The 19,693-nt window shown below is 47.0% G+C and overlaps 1 pseudogene across 1 annotated transcript in view; it reads left to right on the top strand.

Annotated features, from left to right (window-relative positions):
- The window catches only part of LOC144112716 (uncharacterized), a 49,237-nt pseudogene that overhangs the window by 26,887 nt on the left and 2,657 nt on the right, over nt 1-19,693 (top strand). Inside the window, exons 2-5 of the transcript XR_013310390.1 lie at nt 12,959-13,234; nt 15,646-15,762; nt 18,251-18,349; nt 19,383-19,435. The product of XR_013310390.1 is annotated as an uncharacterized LOC144112716 (transcript). The remainder of the gene's footprint in view (nt 1-12,958; nt 13,235-15,645; nt 15,763-18,250; nt 18,350-19,382; nt 19,436-19,693) is intronic.

Here is a 19,693-nt window from a genome sequence, read left to right on the forward strand (position 1 = left end):
AAGCTGGTCGTGTCTTCCTAATGATGGTCGCGAGCTCCGACTGAACTGGTTGAAAAGTAGGGATGCTGCAGATTTTCAGACATCCAATCAGTGTAAGCGCGATTTCCACATAAAGTCAAAGGCAGGAGCTCTGCGGGGTAAGGGCACTGCCGAAACTAGTTTAACAGGTGCATGCTAAGGCGTTCAGTCGAGACCATTTGCCCCACTCCGTGTCTCACAGTCGAACCACGTAGTGTCTCCGTTGCTTCAGTCACCCAGACCCGATAACCGCCAGCGTATGGACGTCCACTTCCAGCTTAACAAGCGAAAAGGCAACTAGAAACTCAACTTTGCGTTCCTGCAAAGGACTCAACTGCTTACAACGTACTATCAGCTCATCTTGCACACTCTGAAAGAGGAACAATAAAAAACAGATAAGACAGGACGAAAAAGTAAACAATTTTGAGTTCACAAGTTCAAGTCCAAGCAAGAAGTTTGTGTCGTGTTGGGAAACGCGGAATCATTGCGAACAGTTCTCGCGCGCCTCGTTAAAATGACTACGTGCTCTACTCAGACCCGAAGAGCCAACTCGTGCCCGCACGGGCGGAACACATAGTGATGAGTGGCCACAGTGAGCTACAATAATAGTAATCCGGTCCTCTGCGCGCGCGGGTTTCGTGGTCCCTTTCGTAAACTTTACATTATTCGCTTTTTTTTCTCGCTCGGCTTAAAAACAGCAGGCCTTGAACTGATGCGCACCACTGGCCGTCACAACGGTGCTACGCGGAGCCGAGGGTTGTTCGTCACTGCCGGAGGAGGGTACACTTTAGGGCCGGGGTGGCGTCCAACGACGGCGCATTCGGCGCGCCTCGCGAAACACGGAAAAGGCATTAAGGGTGTGGAAGGGCCTCTGTTCAGGACTCGGCCAGCCGCTGCCGTAGTTACAGCCTGCTCTTCTGCGCTGCTGCGAGAACAGTGCCAGTTTAGAGGTCCAGTTTCTATTCCCAAACGGGCGCGCGCAGCTTTGCATCATCGGTGGCCCCAGAGGCCGCGCTACTCTTATACAGCGCGCCCCTTCTGTGCGCCGGAGAGGGTGCTAAGGTGCGAGATATCTTCTCCCCCGCTCGCAGAGAGCCTTTCTGTTCCTTTCTCCGCCCAGCTTTCGTTCGATAAAGTCATCGCGACCCGGCGGACCCGAATAAAACGCAAAAGCATCCCTGAAGACTGCCTGGGAATCGGTGAAAAGCTCTTTTTCTGCTTGCCGTCCGCCGTCGAAGATGGCTATGCTCTATGGGTAGGCAATGACGGCGGGCAGCAGCGATAAGGACGTAACGAAATCAGCGGTGCTTTCTGTCTCCGCAAGAAAGGGGCGACATTCGATTCGCGGTGCCCGCGTAAAGGAAGGCCGGGTCGCCACTTTCTAAAACCCGGGGGCCCACAAATTCGCCGCCCGTTTCCTCGATTTCGTGAACTAAGTGTTCAACGCGTTCATCACGGGTCCGCTCTCGATCTCCGCCCTCAGCCCCGCGCTGTGGTTTCAGGCACAATCGAAGCTAGAGTGCTACCTTGCCAGACGCCTTTAGCGCGCCGTCGACTGTTCCAAACGAGCGACTTGGTTCTATTTTGAGATTTGTCAAACGTCGCAACTCCCGGGTAGTTTTCTCAAATGCCGCAAGCGCTAGGTAGCTCTCCAACTGAACCCACACGAAGCGCTGCATTGGGTGCGGTTAGAATGGAACGCGAGGCAATTTACTTAATTCTAGCATTGCATATACCTTATACCAGGTGTATCCGGGAAGAATACTACAAATATAGTTTTTTTTATCGAAAAAAATTGTTTTTTTAATGCAAAAACATGGGCTTTTCAGTATTGTATTACCAGGGTTGGCGGACACCAGAAAACTGGTGAATCGTCTTAAGAAGTAAGCTGGTTAACTAAGTTTTAATACTGAACTTTTTAGCTTGTAGAGTTGGGCGCTTTGGGACGTTAAACCCCCATAAAACGTAAAAATTAGTTAACCAGGTTGTTACTTAAGACGACTCACCGGGAAGCCGCCGCGGTGGCCGATTGGTTATGGCGCTCGGCTGCTGCCCGAAAGACGCGGGTTCGATCCCGGCTGCGGCGGTCGAATTTCGATGAACGCGAAATTCTAGAAACCAGTGTGCTGTGTGATGTCAGTGCACGTTAAGGAACCCCAGTCGGTCGACATTTCCGGAGCCCTTCACTACGGCGTCCCTCGTAGCCCGAGTCGCTTTGGGACGTTAAACCCCCATAAACCAAACCAAACGACTCACCGATTTTCTGGTGTCCGTTAACACTGGTAATACTATGCTGGAAAAGCCATATTTTTACTTTAAAAAAACCTATTTCTGAGAATTATTGAGTCTTTCCTGTAACACCTGGTATATTAAAACATTTTTATTTTTCTTTATCTTTCTTAGAGCTGATACGTCAGCCCAGACGCTTAACAGAAGCATTTGGCATCTGGGTTTCAATGTGCATCCTAGTAGGAGCGCCTCTTCCATTGTGCTGGAAGCCTCTCCAAATCTTCCTCCTTTTCTTTTTTTTCTCCGGGGGGGGGGGGGGGAGCAAAATTTTTTTTGGAGCCTTTCCGGACGCAAGGCCAGGGCCAGTCTTACTGTTCGCCCTGCTGCGTTTTTCCACGAGGAACTTTTTTTTTCTTTCTTGTAGTTCCTTTTTCGAAGGAACTCCAAAAGAGGCACGCATTGAAAATATAGTAACTACTGCTCCTTGGGTCCGATAAAGGCCCGTAGAATGCAGCTGGAATAAAATTAGATGAACGGGTGACACAGCGCGAAAAAGGTATAGGAGATAGGGAGGAAGGGGGGGGGGGGGAGAGAATGAAATCAGCAAGATTTCCCGAGTCGTCCGGCCGGACGGTGTATTGGGACGACCTGGGTGTCGAATACGTGATCCCCAGAAAAAAGTCGCCCTTCAGCAGCACGCAGTGCTATCAGAAAAGGCCACACCTCATTTACTGTCTCTGCTTCCTTTCGCACTCGGACAGCGTAATAGCGTTAAATAAAAAAAGTGAGGCTTGGCGCCTTAAGCGCCCACTACAGGCTTTGACAGATTTCGTAGCGCAAAACTACAATAATCAGAAATATGCAAACACCCCCGCCACTTATCATAACGTCAGCTTTGCATTTCACGCAGGAAGCGCTAAAAATGTGTGCACGAAAAGGAAAGCACCAAAACGACGGCGAAATAAAACGCTACAGACGGCATAAAGTCCCTCCGAGCTGATGTTTTTAGATAAACGGGAATGATTAATACGGTAAAAATTGCATTTCCATGAAGGTACGAAAACAGCTATATTACTCAATAAATACTTTCGTCTACACATTTATCTTCTGGTTTGGGCACAAACCTGATGCCACTTTTCAGGCTGCAGAAAGGTTTGGTTTGGTTTATAGGGATTTAACGTCCCAAAGCGACTCAGGCTACGAGAGACGCCGTAGTGAAGGGCTCCGCAAATTTCGACCACTTGGGGTTCTTTAACGTGCACTGACATCGCACAGTACACGGGCCTCTAGAATTTCGCCTCCATCGAAATTCGACCGCCGCGGCCGGGATCGAACCCGCGTCTTTCGGGCCGACAGCCGAGCGCCATAACCACTCAGCCACCGCGGCGGCTGCTGCAGAAAGGAGCAGTAAGGTCGGTTCGTAACCTTGATATATTTTTACACATTAGGCCAGTCTTTAATTAGCTTGGAATACGCCCAACAGATCACCTGTTCTTGCGTAGACTGCTACTCGAGGCATTCCGTCTCGGACAAACTTATCACGTACAGTTTAATAAGACCTTTGCCTCAAATGAAACTCTGTGTAACCTTAGGCATGCATGGCACAATTTCAATACCACTAATCCGCACAAAGTACAGAAAACAGATCTTACACTTCCTAATTTCGACGTTACTGAACAATAATCCTAGTATACTGGAAAAATTGCAGACCTCTTGATTAACCTTGAGGTTTAAGAAATTTTTTAAATCACAGCTTCTTCACTGTTTTAATGAATAACTTCAATTTGTACCTCATTCTTATTTTTTATTTATAAATTTTGTGCTAACGCTTTGGAACGTTTTGTTGTTCTGGTGTTTATTTATTATATTTTATTATATTTTGAAAGAATGTATTACTTGCTGCATTGTGGTTTGTTGCAGGGAAAGAGAGATAGAGAGAGAGAAAAACATGAACGGAAAGGCAGGGAGGGGCTAACTAGACGACGCCCATTATACTGTCCTACACGTGGGAAGGGGAACGGATGGAGAGATAGAAAGGAAGAGAGGACAGGCCAATCGCTTCTCCACGTGTCCGTAGGCCATTACTAGCACGGTACACATGGCACACACTCTGAAATTTCATAACCTTGAACTCAATCCTGCTTCCTTCAAGAACTTGAGAAGCGCCTTCATAGCTGTCCTCTGAGATGATGGTTTAGACCAAGAACCCAGAATCTTGGCTTCTGTAAGCGAACGAGGATCTAAACGACGGAGCGTTGCAGCCAGGAGGGCACGCTCACGCTCAAACCGAGGACAGTCCCAAAGTAGGCGCTTTATTGTTTCGTCGCACCCGCAGCTCTCACACGCAGGAGAGTCTGCCATTGTGATTAAGTGAGAGGAATTTGTGAACGCCACACCCAGCCACAGGCGACACAACAGCGCAGCATCGCAGCGGGAGAGGCCGGACGGAGGACTGAGTTGAAGTAAAGGGTCGAGGTGGTGCAGACGGCATGCGGGGTACCCAGGGGAAGACCATAACGCTAAATTCTCATTTCGGACAAGCATTCGGAGATGTCTTGCTGCGTCGGCTCTTGTCAGTGGTATATAGACAATTTTGGTATTGCCGTGGGCCGATCGAGCTGCAGCGCCAGCTGCATCGTTTCTGATAATGCCACAGTGTCCCGGTTTCTATTGGAAGACGATGTCATGACCCTCTTCCTGCGCCTGGTGTTGGAGATGTCTTAATTCAACTGCGAGCTGCTCATGATAGCCATGGCGTAGAGCAGAATTAAGACATTGTAGGTCAGTTTTTGAATCGTAGGACACAGCCCATTTGGGGGGCGTTTGTGCACCGATCACAGCCACGCAAACAGCGGCCAATTCTGACCCGGCGGAGGTTGTCCGATGCAAAGTTAGCTGGTTAATACTTGCCTCTCTCACAGTAATAACCACGGCGCAAGCTGAACATGTAGTTGAGACCGAGCCATTTTTGTACATATGAGTGCGGTCGCTATATTCAGCGTGGATTAGGTAGAGCATCAACTGTTTAGGGGCCGGTGTCGATAACTTCGATTTTTTCGCTATCCACGGAATCGTAAGGCGCACACATGGCTCCCGCAGACACCACAGCGCAGAGGAAGGCTGTGCCGCCGGGGCGAACTGTGATGGGATGAACGACTGGTGGGCAGCTATTACCTTTGAAAACGCTGCGTGTGGTCTTTGTACCGCGACTGACACAAGGTTGTGAGGGGGAATCCTTGTTAGATGCCGTATGTGGATCCGCAGGGTGTCATGGGTTATATGCGTCGAAATTGGGTAGCCCTGGGCGATAATAATGGTTGCAACTGTTGATGCGCTGCGAGAGAGACCCAGGCATGTACGAAGAGTGTGGCCTTGTACAGTCAGGAGGGCATGCAAATTCGTCTTGCATGTGTTCGAAAGCACGGGTGTACAATACGTCAAAAACTCCAAGAAGAGTGCTCTATACAGCTGCAGCACGGACTGAATAGACGAGCCCCACTGATTTTCCCCCAAGAAATCTCAGTAGGTGTGCGATAGAGATGAACTTTTCCTTTACAAAACTGCAATGCGGGCTCCATGATAGATTTCGGTCTATGATGATCCCTAAAAAACGATGAGAAGCCCGATATGCAATGGTACGGCCGTCGATAGTTAGTGGATAACGAGTCATATATTTGCACGTAAATATCACTATATCACACTTCTGACACGCTCAGACCTTGCTCTCGGAGATAGGAGGAAGTTATGGTTGCTGCCCTCTGAAGTCTTTCTCTCACCTGGAGACGCGCCACAGTGGAGGCCCAGATGCAGATATCGTGGGCATACATAGAGATATGGACGGTATTCGGTAGGTACTTGGGGAGCGCTATACGAGTCAGATTAAACAAAGTAGGACTGAACACTCCGCCCTGGGGCACGCCCTATCTGGTGTACTGCACAGGTGTCGAGCCATCTTCACATATGGTCAGATAGCTTTGGATCCACCTATACATACGTCCACCAATTCCAACAGCCTCTAGCGCATCAAGGATGGCCTCATGTGTCATGTTATCGTATGCACATTTGACATCAAGAAAAAGTGCCGAGCACACGCGCTTCTGGCGTTTCTGTTGCTGTACTGTGGACACGAGATCAATGACGTTGTCTATAGAGGAGCGACCCCGCCGGGAACCCGTCATGACATTAGGGATAGTGTTCAAGGTACCCCTCAAGGTGCGTCAGAATCATTATTTTCATGATTTTTCCCACAAAACTGGCCAAAGCTATTGGCCTGTATCATGACAGATCGAGCGGGGATTCATCTGGTTTCAGTAGTGGTATCATGCGACTGGATTTCCACTGATGAGGAACAACACCGTTTTGCCATGAATGATTGTAAAGGTTAAGTAACTCTCTTCGCGCGTCGTGGCCAAGGTGAAACGGCGCAGTATATGAGATGCCATCTGGCCCTGGTGAAGGTTGCAAAGTGTACACATACTTAAGGTGCTGTACACATACTTAATGCACACATACTTAAAGTGCACATAAGGTACACATAAGGTACACATACTTAAAGTGTACACATACTTAAGGCGGCCTTTGTCAGGCAAAAATATATCCTTTTGCTGCAGCACTTGAGAGAGTTGTAGTCTCATAGAATAAATAAATAAATAAATACGGAAAGAATGAAGAAAGATAAAAGAAAGACCTCTACCCCGCCCTGCCAGCGAAGGGAATGCAGGTATAATGCTGGTTTCTGCCAGAACCGCTAGCTTATTTCGGCTATCTACGCTGAATTGTTTCCAGAGCTCCTTAAAGGAACCCTGAAATGATTTTGATGATCATATTCTAAAGCAAGAGATCTGTACAGGTGGTCTTAATCAGCATTATAGTGATAATTAAAAACTCCGTGGATCATATAATTTACAAATAACTTTAAAAGACTGATCAAGGCTACACAAAAAAAGACTGATCAAGGCGACACCCCACCGCACGTCCTTAGCCGCTTCTGTACCCCGATGACATAAAGTGGGCACTCTGGGCGAGCCTTCTCATTGGGCGCGCCTAAATGACACCGGCGGAATGGGGCGCGGCGGCGTGCAGTCCCGGCCTGTTTTCTTTATTTTTATGGCGCGTCGACATGTTTGAGTTGAGGGGAAGAGTAAGAGCGCCATTTTTAATCGCCGATATTTTCAGTGCTAGTGCAGCTAGATTTTTAAAAAAATTGTTGCGGCGACTATTGATGGAATACCGATCACTCGAGCGCTTTTCTTAACCTCAGTAAATATAATCTCATGGTTCCTTTAATTTCTGCAGTTAATTCGCTTGTTTGATTACGCGTTCTGTGGCGTAATACGCCTCACATAAAATAAATAAGCAACTCAGCAGATGATTGCAAGTCGTTCTCTGCTCATATGTGAAGAATGACTACACGACAGCGCCAAACGATTTAAGTCACGGCAGCCGGGACCAGGAACGCCCCTAACGAGCACAGCTTTTGTTCTGACATGCAGAGCAACGTGCGCTTCGACAGACATTTGTGGCACGGGGCATTCGTTAACAAGCGCAAAAGAGCCGCACGCCTGCCTCAGACGAAACTACAGGGTTGACGCGGAAGGAAATCCGCAGATGTGGCCATCTCGTTGGAGATAACCACCAGGAGAGTGACAATGAGCAACCACCTGTTGGCCGGTAGGCGCGAACGTTGCCGGCTAGAATATCATCGAACGTGAGGCAACGTCGCCGTATGCCATGCTGGGGCGGGGTTTGTCGCCGGTCTTCCGTGTCCTCGCTTGAGAAAGTGGAAGACGAGGACCGTACCACGAAGGAAAGCATCCGCAGTGCTCCGTGATTTGAGCGCTTGCCGCAAAGTCGATTTCGCACGGCCATTGCATTTCTTCGCACACGCAGGGCTCTGTCAATTGTGGGAGACAAAATGTGCGCCAGCCTCGAGGCACTCACGACTACGCCGCAAGGCGCTCGTTCGATTGGCACGTGTCACGCTCGGCGCTGCAGTAGCTACAAGGTCATGCCAAGTGTCCCTGTTTTCTAGAAAGAAGTGCGGCTGAGGCTGCTACCCCAGGAAAAAAGAAATGGGGCCTACGATTCGCCAGGTGCTTTAGAGCTATTTCAGTTTAAATTTCAATTGTTTCGCATCTTATAACGCGCGCAAGCGGCAGGAGTCTGGACAAAAAGCCACACTTTTTTTTAACATAGACTATAGTATGTGCCGCTTACAAAAACGTCATTTTCATTAGCTCATACCAATCTGAATATAGAAGTGCAGAATAGAGTTATGCATATAGTAAACACTAGAGGAGAGTGGGGAAAATACAACGTTTCGTTTCTTAGCGCCCCCTAACTTTCAAATGAGCACTCACAGTAACTTTAAATTTATCGGGTATGACCTGCCACATGTTCGCTGGTTTAACAGATTGGTTTTTATAAAGCGTAGAAAAAATTTTCCAAGTCAGCCTTGGTGAACTAGAAACCAGTTGAAAATTTAATAAATTTGCACGGCATATTTTTCAAAACTGTGCAGCTTATTGAGCCTGGCGTCCTACATTAACGCAAAAGTTTAGTTATTGCAATTGGTTATTGGCCTTATTTTATGAAACATTAAGAATTCTTGCATTTTGGGTAATTACGAGAGAATTATTTTAGCAGCAAGCTACATGTGCAAAACGCGACGTTATGATGTTCTGGAAGAACTAAAGTAAGTGTAGTGGTTTTATTCCGTACTGTAAAGCTCTAGTTACTCTACGATAATTCGAACGTACAAAATAAAACACTTCAAAGGCAGCTGTTCTTGTCACTTGAAGTTGTTCGGTGAATTTTATGCAGTGCCAGAGAGAATACCATATGAGTTTGGTAATGATTTGACATCAGAACGCTTGAGATGCGAGTGTAGAGGTCGAGATTTAGAAAGCTTAAATTAAAGATAACATGCCCATTTCGCTTGAAACTAAGGTTCAGATAAAAGAACTCAGGTACCTGTCATCACAGAAAGCATCGCGCAGGACTAATATCACAAGTTTTTAGTTTTAATTGACATGCGACGAACATTGGTGCATTATATGCCATAGCCAGATATTAAGCCTCGTTTAAACAAGAAAAAGAACGAGGTCCCAGATGACATCGTGTACGAAAGTTAGGGCCAAGAGTTTTTATCTGCCATTCCACGAGGACGTAGAAAACTAATGGAACGCGGCGGCGGTTCACTGGTTTACTTCAAAAGATCTGAAAGGCAAAACCGTGATCCGAATTTTCGCGCTCGTAATACGTCCACTGGTGTAGGCTTGTATTTCGTATGCTGCAGATCTGCATCGGAACGACGGTCGAGAAAAAGCGCTCGCTTGGGCATCAGAGGGCTGTGCAAAATTTAGGCGTTCTGTCGAAGCGCATACCGGGCACAATCATCATTCAGCAGACTTATATAGTGGCCGAAGTAAGAGAGGACCGATAATGGAGTGTCCGGCACAATTTATTTTTTTCCCTTGTCCTTGTTCAGTCATGATAACCACGGGGCTAGTGGTTGCAGGTGAAAAACGTGTAGTATTGTGAAGTAGGAGGAGATGATGAAGAAAGAGAACGCGTCGGATTTTCTAGAAGAGCTGCCCACACACTGAAGGGCAGCGCTCAGCCTCCGGCATAGCTCGAGGGATTTCCCGAGCACCTCAATGGGAAATGTGTCGATGGCCAGAGGAAGCCGGACCAATCTAATTGCTGCCCCCGGGCGCGGCTCCAATTAAAAGCTACGTCGAGTAAAAGCCCCGCTTGTTTCTTTACGCTTCTTCCACTGGATAATGCACAGAAAACGCCACCATTAAAGGCGCCGCCGCGCCCAGTCTCGCCGCATGTCTCGCAGGAGATGCCGGCAAAGGGACTGGCTAATGCGATTATGCCTCCATTACGATCGTAGCGAATTCGCTGGGCGTGAAGCGAAAAAGTCGCGAGGTCATAAATAGCACTAGCCTGGATGCGCGCGCGCTATTTTTTCATCACCGCGACCACGAGGTTCCAAGAGGGACACGTGTCCTTTTGCGCATTTTCTTACTGATAGAGTAAACGTTTGCGAAGTTACTGCTATCGTCCGTAGCCGGAACTGTATGCACGCAAGGGCATTCTAAGGCTCAAGACAGCCAGCTGTGAAATTACTGAGCAGACGAGCGGAGTAATCGTAATGTGGACTGAGCCACGCAAGCAGCACAAGAGGCGAGAGTACCGATGCTGATTAGGAAATATGAAAAAGGTTGTTACTGAGGGGAACTGTATTTCTTCTAACGATGACTGTGACGTCCGTGTTTCCTCCACTATCCTCTCTTCCTGTCCCCTCATCTCTTTCATTTCATTTCTCCATTCTGCCTGCTATCCTTTACATCCGCTGCCCCAGCTCAGGTGCTTCAGTATCGATGGCAGATGCCGAGGCTAGCAAAAATCTTTTCCTTCCTTTTTATTACTATTTTAATTAAAACCCCTTGCTACTACTACTTGCAGCAAAAAGCTCACCGCAGCCATCCGTTTCCGTTCGTCGGAGACTGAAGCAGACTGAGCGACAAGTTTGTGTTGCATTCATGTGCCTGATATATTTAACATAGTGAAAGATAGGGAGATGGCAAAATTACGTTGCCTCATTGTGGACTTAGGGCTTCCTACTTGAAGGAATGAGCGAGTCCCTCTCCTTAATGCCTTTGGCAACACATCGGACGACGTGCGTCACGTGTCAGTGAACTGCTGGGTTTGACTATCCTTGAGTCATGTTGCGGTCACTGCTGACTGCTTCCCAAACCCCGCTGCAAAAAATTCCACTGTAGGTAAGGATAATAAAAATCACGGGTAAGCATACAGAAAGGTTTCCGTTCCGACTGTTTGATTTCAGAGGCAAAACAAGTGCTGAGCACTCCCCGCCGTGGCGGCCACCCTTCCATGAAGGTGAAATGCGAGAATTCCTAATTGCTGACATTTCGGTGCTCGTCAAAAAGCCTTGTAGCTGGCCGATAGTAATACAGAGCTCCACACTATATACAAAGAACAGTTTTGATATGTAGTTATCTATTAACTTCTTTCAACAAGTATTAACTTGTCGGTTCCTGACGCCAATTCGTTTTCTGAGACATTTTTTTTTTCGGTCTAGTAGCTATAATTCACAGTCGTGAAACAATTTTACGAAAAAATAGCCTAGCTGGCTTTTTCTGCCTATGAGCGAGTTGAACAAGTGACTGGCGAGTCAAAGAAGAAATAGTATCTTTCTATATTCTCCTTTCAATCGCTCGGCTGTCCATCAGCTGTAATGGCAGTAGATTTTGGAACCTAGCCCTGCATGTTCGTTCAGCTCAAAAAGCAGCTGGGTGGTATTTTTCTTTTGGCTATTCAACACTGCACAGTACTAGGTCAGGTACGCTACGGACGAAACGTGCACTTCTTCTGATTACTAATTTAGGGGAGTGGGGGTCTAAATATACAGCGAACCCGAATATCTATTTGACTTTAAGGCATTTCGCTACGTCTAAAATCCTTCCTTGAACATGCAAGTCCTTCTATTGCTTCATTTTTGAAGTTGGGACTTCATTTTGGGCACCATCAAAAGGTTATGCGTATGTCAGCAATTTAGTCCGACATATTTGCTTACTGGCTACCGAAAAATTGATTCCAGCCATCAGCGCTGCCTTCATGATTATCTTCCGTCCTGGATTTTTTTTTAAATTGGTTTTTGGGGAAGGAAATGGCGCAGTATTTGTCCCATATATCGTTGGACACCTGAACCGCGCCGTAAGGGAAGGAATAAAGGAGGGAGTGAAACAAGAAAGGAATAATTGGAGGTGCCGTAGTGGAGGGCTTCGGAATAATTTCGACCACCTGGGGATCTTTAACGTGCACTGACATCGCACAGTCCTGGCTAAAGTTTAGTTTTCAGTACGAAGAGCTGCTCTCTGTTTCCACACCACGAGCAGGCATGCGCTGCTCGACCTGGGGTCGTAAGCTTTTCCATTTCCAGTTCCAGTTTTTTACTGTTCCATTATTTTGCCCCTTTGTCGTCGGCACTTACCACCTCAGACGTCCGGCTGCTAGCTATCGAGCAATGTTGTGCGCCAGCTTTGTTTCAAAGGCAATAGGTTTCGAAAAAAAAGAAAGGACTACAAAACTCTTAACAACGTCACCTCACGTTGAGAGGTCACAAGAAGAAAAAAAAAAGCTATGTCAAAAAGTCGTACGAACCAATCCTGCGAAGTGATTGCAGGACAATATCAAAGCCGTGTGAGGAGTGTTATCTTCCGTCATCACGAGATCGTCATCTCCAACGTACGCACCACTTTATTCAAATCTTTCGCCCTTCCAGAAAAGTTTCAACTTATATAAAGATATCATTTATGAGAAGATTTTTACCTTCGCATCAGTATCCTTGTAACGAAGATCTACTGCATGATATTTTGTAGTGACAAGTGGACCAAACTAATTTAAAGACATTTTGCGTGTAAGCTTATGCAGTGTAATATAATAATTTCACACTGGTTTTGGAGGTACATATAATGTCCGAGGAAAATATCAAGCCTGAGGAGCTAATGTTTGTTGTAAAATAGGGAGATTCGTAGTATATCCAGTAGTCGGCTAGGCTACTGTTACCGCCGCCATGTTGAATGTACTACATCCTTTGCACCACGAGTAATCAGTTCAACAAGTAGAAAAGAGCACGCGCGCACATAGTGCCTCACAGGGCTTGCTTCCTTTGTCGCAGAGCGCACACGAGCGACCATGGCGGCCCTGGGACGAGCCGGCCTGTTGCTGCTGGCCAGCGCGGTGGTGGTGGGCTGCGGCCAGGCCAGCGGCACTGACGACGGTGCCGCGCCCATCGGAGTGGGGCCTGCGGGGGCCGAGCGCCAGCACCGCGGATTCCAGCAGCTGCGCCTCTCGACGGCGCGGGGCTTCGGCAAGCGCGGCGCGCTGCCCCTATAGCCGCCCTGCTCGGACACCACGTGGCCCTGCACCGGCTGCCCGCTGCGCAGCAGCCCCTGTAAGACTCGCCTTTAGTTCGGCCGCTGTCGCCTCGGGTCCTGTGAGGCGAAATGAGCAGAAGCTCGAGTCACGGACGTCGAGATTGGAGCGCCCTGCAGACAGACAAGTTCGCTCGCCTACATGTCTTTTAGCTCTCGACAAGATTCCAAGAGCCAGCCATTGTGCTTCGAGAGCGCTCATTTCTGTCAGGCCTTCTTTCATACTGATTGAATTTCTGCAGCCACAAACTGTTCATGGCGGTTCCGATGCCTGTCGAACCCTGCCGCCCCGTATTGCGTTAAGGCGGCGGAAAAGCGGTGAAGGACACTACTCGGGGCACCGGAGTCTCACATGAGTATCGGTCCCAGCGGCCTCCGACTGCAACCTACGGCTATACTCTCGCGGCGCACACGCGAGCCAAAAATGTCTCAGCCGGCCACTGAGTTGTGACAAGCGGTGAGGATCGATACAGCTAGCCCTCAGGGCGGACATATTATGCCAGTTCTGCTCCAACCCGACAACAAAGATGGACATGTAGCAAGTTGGCGTTCATGCGACATGTGCTTGAGGCGGAACTGAGAATGCGCAGGAAAAGCAACTGACATGTGCTTTATTTGCGTTCGCTCGGTGTTTACAGGGACACCTACAACATCGCTGTAAAATGGTACAACACCTTTTTGCGAAGCAAGAATGGGCTTTCTGCTGAGCGCAAAGACGGCAGCACGTAGACATTGCAAGCCAAGGAAGGAAATGCTTGGAGTACGCGGGAAATGACTGATTCAGTATCCGCAAAAGTTTCATGTGAGCAACTCGCGTAACTAACGAGAATTCTGTAATGCAAATGAAGAAAGCCATGCAATGCAAAATGCTTCTCTGTCAGACTCGTGTAAATCTCGTAGCAGTGAACGCGGGTTTGATTTATTGAATATCATAAAGGTAGGAATAAGAAAAAAAAAGGCAAATCTCGTATTCCCGTACATCATACAGACCTCGATGACTCACATAAACAGGGGACATAACTCACTAGCAGTTCGAATAGAGTGATCGAGACATCGCTTACCGAGGTGAAATCATTCTTAGACATGAAAAACTGACCAGCTTGAAAGGCAGGGTAGAATAGCCGTCCACTCTAAGCTAGTTTTATTTCTTCAAGCTCAATCAATGAATTCAACAGCATTTCACTCTGCCGCGTCGGACCGCACTCGGTTTGGTTCGAATGCAATCTTTCAGAGAATAGAATGCAGGAACGAATCTTCATTCGGGCCCGAATAATTCATACCCGGATATTTGAAATTATTGGCTGTATCGAAAACATTATCCCCTTGAAAATCTCGTGTAAAGGTATAGGAAAGTCGCGCATATGTAACTCTAATTTCTCCGGTAGTTCGATATATCGAACGGCGCACCATCCCCATCCGAGTGGCGCTTCTCCTAAAGACAATCTTCGATCATTTTTTTCGCTCGTGGGAATGAATCGGCTGCACGTTCTTGGGCACGTGCTGACAGCTGTGAAAGTGTGTGCCGAGGTGAAATGAGGGAGGAGGGTAGAGGGTGGCTTTCGGTCTCTTGTACTCCTTTTCAATGCCTGTTCACGTCCGTGCGGTGAAGGAATCCTAAGTAATGCCTAGCAGCGGCTCTCGCCTTGCGTGCTTCCCTGTCTTCGCTGACGAATGCGTTGCGGAATCCAAACGCACCTTGAGCTTAACGAACGATTATTCTATATACTGTGTACCGGTAACAGGATTAGACATCTTGTACGCAGTTCCAAACAACTGTCCGCTGCAGGTGCGCTGCCAGTACACCGGTGGGCAGCGCGTCACTGCAACGAGCGCTTTACTAGCGTTGGTGCAATGTACTCTTGCTTCTAGTCTGCAGATCAGCTTATCCATTGCCATGTTTTAAATATCGAAGTATGGATACACCGAAATATTTTGCGATCCCCTTCGAGATCAATGGAGCAGAGTTACACTGTATAAAAATTGAGTTTCAATTCGTTGCAGACATTTTTTGACATCAACTCTTTTCGCTAGTTTCAAGACTAGACAACGACGGTTGGGATAGCAAACTTTTCAAACTGTTTTGTGCACAGAGTACACGTCAATCGGGCAAAGTGTCAGCGTTATACAGCACTTGCGACTTGATAGGTTTCGTCGCAAATTCTGGTCCTTATTTTCTCAATAAAAGAAATCTATCAAGCGTCTTTGTGGACGTCACTCTCTGACCATACAAAACGACGCCGCCTTTAGTTGTTGTCGTGCTTGTGGTGCTACATTGCCACAGATTATAACCAACTCACTTATTTTGCCACCCGGATTCAGAATGCGCTTCAAGAAAAATATTACAGTGGTGCATGCAGACAAATGAATATTACGTTAATTTCGCCTACTTCTGACTCCATATTGCTGCTCACCCACAACTTGTTGCCCACAGAATGAAGAAAGGCTTTCGTAACATGAAGATCTCAACGGCCAGGGGATTCGGAAAGCGCGCTGACCCCGACACTACGTTTTTGCTGGACAACGACGACTTCGATCCAATGGATTACAAGTAAGAACGACTAATGTGGTCAGCGTGGCAGTGTGGGACCCTTAAAGCTTGATATGTACAAGAAATATAAATAGGTGTTTTTCTCCCGACAGTCTACTCGAGTAACAGAGTGAGCACCAGTTTTGCGCAAATTTTCGCCTTCTTGACATCTAGCTTACCCGCAAAGCTACATTTACTGCAACAGTGCACGCTTTACACGCAGCTGTGAATATTCAAGGCAGCACGAGCGGTCCCGAATCTGGTGCTATATCAGAGGTTGTTTATCTGGGTTCCCGATAGTGTCAGTGCTCGGCAGAGCGGATGCCCTCTTTAATTTTGCTAGGACGCAATGTTGTACCGACCAGTTAACGTTACTGTGTAGAGCATGGTCTCAGTGCCGCAGGCACATCACTCTCGGGCTTTTAATATGCGTGTGGTTTCATTTTCAACAGGCGGGAAAACTTTCTCGGCACCTCTTAAAATATTTTCTGATAATATGTTCAGGAGGCAACAAGGTAAAGAACGGAAAAGAAAATCGGCGCTTCCTAGACTTTATTTAGTTTCGGTGGTTCTTAGAAAATAGAAAGTTTAACGGGGTGTTGAAAGCAAACCGCTGTGCCGAGTTCTTAACTCATCTCGACTCACGCACGGCGTGGAACGTTTATTGCCAGATATGGCGAAATCTGCAGTAATCACCAGTGTATCTAACGAGGGCGGTCGAAAGTCAAATATCCATAAGGAGTTTGGGGCCCTGACCAAGCTTACGTTGTAGCTTGTCGTAGTCATTGTCACATTCAGTCTTTGTCCTTGCCTTGAGTCCTTTCACAAAGAGATCCAAATATACGCTCCACCTTCCTTTCTTTTTTTCTTTCGTTCTTCCTTTCTTTATTTATTTCTTTCTTTTTTCCTTCTTTCTGTCTTTCCTTCTTTATTACTTTCTTTTTCTCTCCCTCTCTCTGCTAGAGCGTGCAACAGTGACTGTGCCGGTGCACACAAGCAACCGCCGCAGCCACAAGCTCGTGAATCGAAGTCAGGCGCAAGTACCGTGAAATCTTCGCACGTGTCACCTTTTCTCTGCGGCTCAAGAAAAAAAAAGGCTGAAATTATATTATGAAAACATTATGCTCGGAATGGCATTACTTGTGCTTACTGTCACGCAGAAATACGAAATTTAATTATAAGACATTTACGCAGGGCATATATGCCCTTCGCCGAAATAGCTGTTTGTCCGTACCTCTGCGAGCCAAAAGCCACTGCCACAAAAACGTTTCCTTGATATCAGTTTAAACAGGCACCATAGTAATTAATGGCGCTGTGAAATGATAATGAAAACTATTTTTCAGGGAAGGAAAAGATTTTCTCATTTCTAGGAGGGCATATTAACCACGCCGTGAGGATAGGAGGAAGTGAAGAATCACAAAAGACGCATACACCCGTGGTGGAGGGCTCCGGCAAGATTTCGACCACCAGGGTTTATTTAATGGTGCTACGAGCACTTTCATTTTGTAGATTTGTCAGAAATATTGCAAACGGAGCTAGACAACCACAGCACAAATTGTAAAGACAGCCCGCGAGTCCTGGCCTTCCAACTCTAATAAGCAGGTCGGCTCGCTAATATTCAACGTTATCTCAAAATGTAGCATTTCTCCACAATATAGAAACAAAAAAGAATAGGGGCACAATGAGAGGTTGCTATCGAATTGTGTCGTCTCTTACCGTATTATTCATCATTGTAACTTTCCATCTAAATTCGTGCCTATTTTCGAACTGGGACACAGGTTACCCGAAAATTCGACGAAAACATCAAACCTTGAGGGCGGAAACGTTCACCATCCCACCTTGTGGCTCGGCAGCCGGATAGCATTTACTTATGAACGTCCTTGCCAGACGGCACACGATTGCCAGTGTGTAGAAAAGTTGCACTCCCAAGAAACTGATTTTCTCAGTAGCGTATAGACAACAGCAGTTAAAAGGGCACCCCAGACATTCAGAAACTACCCCTTGTTCACAAACATTCCTTATAGTTATCGTTTGACTCCTTCTGTTTATTGCAGCCTCGGCGCGTTTCAGAGAGAAGCCTAGTACTCATTCGTGTCTTTTTCCTTGTTTTATTACTATCAAAAGAAGCTCTCCTTAAAGTATCTCGACCTTACTTGATTCCTTCCTTGTTCCCAAAAACGGCAGTCGATGATTGCCTCTTCTTGAGGATGGTCGATTTCATGGCAAGCAGTAAAGAAATGGTGAGTGCTGACGCGCAAACTTATCAATTTCAGGACAGATTTGCTACCTGTCTCGAGCATTTGCTTTCACACTGGCTCGCACTTCACGAGATACCGGTGCGCTTGTCTGCGTGTCTTCAGATGGTAGTATGGGGCTCCTTGCCGAAACATGACAGGACGCGGGCGTACTAATAAGGCATTCTTTGAATTTACATGCACGCTGTAATTAGGCGCGCTTGATGTGAGGCAACAAGATGTTTAGAAGGATTCGCTCTTCTTATTTTGTCCAGGAGTAAAAGGGACATCCGAAGGATCAGCTTATCTACGGCCAGAGGATTCGGCAAGAGATTAAGCTCCGGCTCATCTGACGAGTCCTACCAACCTGCTGCGTAAGCGACGCTCGAGTTTCCGGCGTTTATTGTGTAACATTAAAATATTTTTTTGAATAACCACCTTGTATTCTTTAAAGAAATTTAAATTATTGTACAACCGTCACTTCTAAGCACAGCATTTATTTAAATGGCAGGTATGCAAAAAATTCAAACCACACCAGCCTGAAATGTAATCCATATTCTAAAATAATGAGAATGTCAACTGCTGTGTTCACCCTAGCAAATGCTGAGAACGCATTTTGGAAATTCAGAATTCCTACTCGCACAGTGCCACAAAGCTACACTTTAGCACCAAATCTCTGACTTTTAAAGGGGCACAGACAAAAACTTTCGAACGCAAGCAAACGGTGTATTTGCTTCATGGACGTAACGAGATGCCTTCTAGCAAGTTTCACTCGAAGGCATTGAGTCGCACATACAAAAAATTTAATGGGATTTTGAATGTTGTCCGAGGAGCCGCTTGGCATTTCCAGCCCATCTTGTGACGCCAAGGTGCACTTGCCCCATTTATTGTGACGTCACCGAGCACATTGGTTCACAGGAACAGCCAGTGCTTGCGGGCAAAGGCAACGTCATCACAAATGTGGTAGTCCAGGTTAGCCGCTCAACCGTGAGCACTGGCACCAACCGAGACCATAACTTCCGGTATAAAATCGTGTGTAATTCATTGTTCACGCTTCGCAATGATGTTCTGTGCTCATACTCATGATCACTAGACCCCTAGACCTCTTTCGGTTCGAAAAAACGGACACCTTAAAACTTTGTGTCTGCACCCCTTTAACCTTTAACTTGTGCCCAACGACACAGTAAAAAAGTGCTACACAGGATAATTCACCGACGTGGCGCACCTCATACACAAAATTAGCGATGAAATTTGAAGTACGACATCAGGTGACGTGTTTGTGTATCTCTCTTTGCCTGTCGCCTGCGCACGAAGGTGCCAAGGTGAAACGTGTGAAAGTCAACAGATCTCGGGAGGCTTCGTGCGCAAAAATGAGGTTCATGTGCTTTCGTGATGCGCGTCTCGCAGGCAGCCAGCCGCCACTTGGCTAGCAGAGGAGGTGGCCAAGGCAGACTTGAATGGTGAGTGTCCCAGAGATTCTTCACCAAACTTTGTTTGGTAAATTGTATGGTATAAATATAAACGAAATGAAATGAAACTACTTACCGCGTCACATTCCAAATAAAAACAGCAGTATCGTACCGCGAACAGCGACAAAAATAAAAGAAAAGCTGGCCGTTGAGCTGAAGTTCTTGCACGCAAGCCTATATAGCAACGTGTATTCGGGGCCCTTCGTTTTTCGGTTTATTTTTCCCAGAATTTAGGGGGTAAAACTCGGG

The sequence above is a fragment of the Amblyomma americanum genome, chromosome 1 (genome assembly GCF_052857255.1).
Source record: "Amblyomma americanum isolate KBUSLIRL-KWMA chromosome 1, ASM5285725v1, whole genome shotgun sequence".
NCBI classification, from domain to species: domain Eukaryota; kingdom Metazoa; phylum Arthropoda; class Arachnida; order Ixodida; family Ixodidae; genus Amblyomma; species Amblyomma americanum.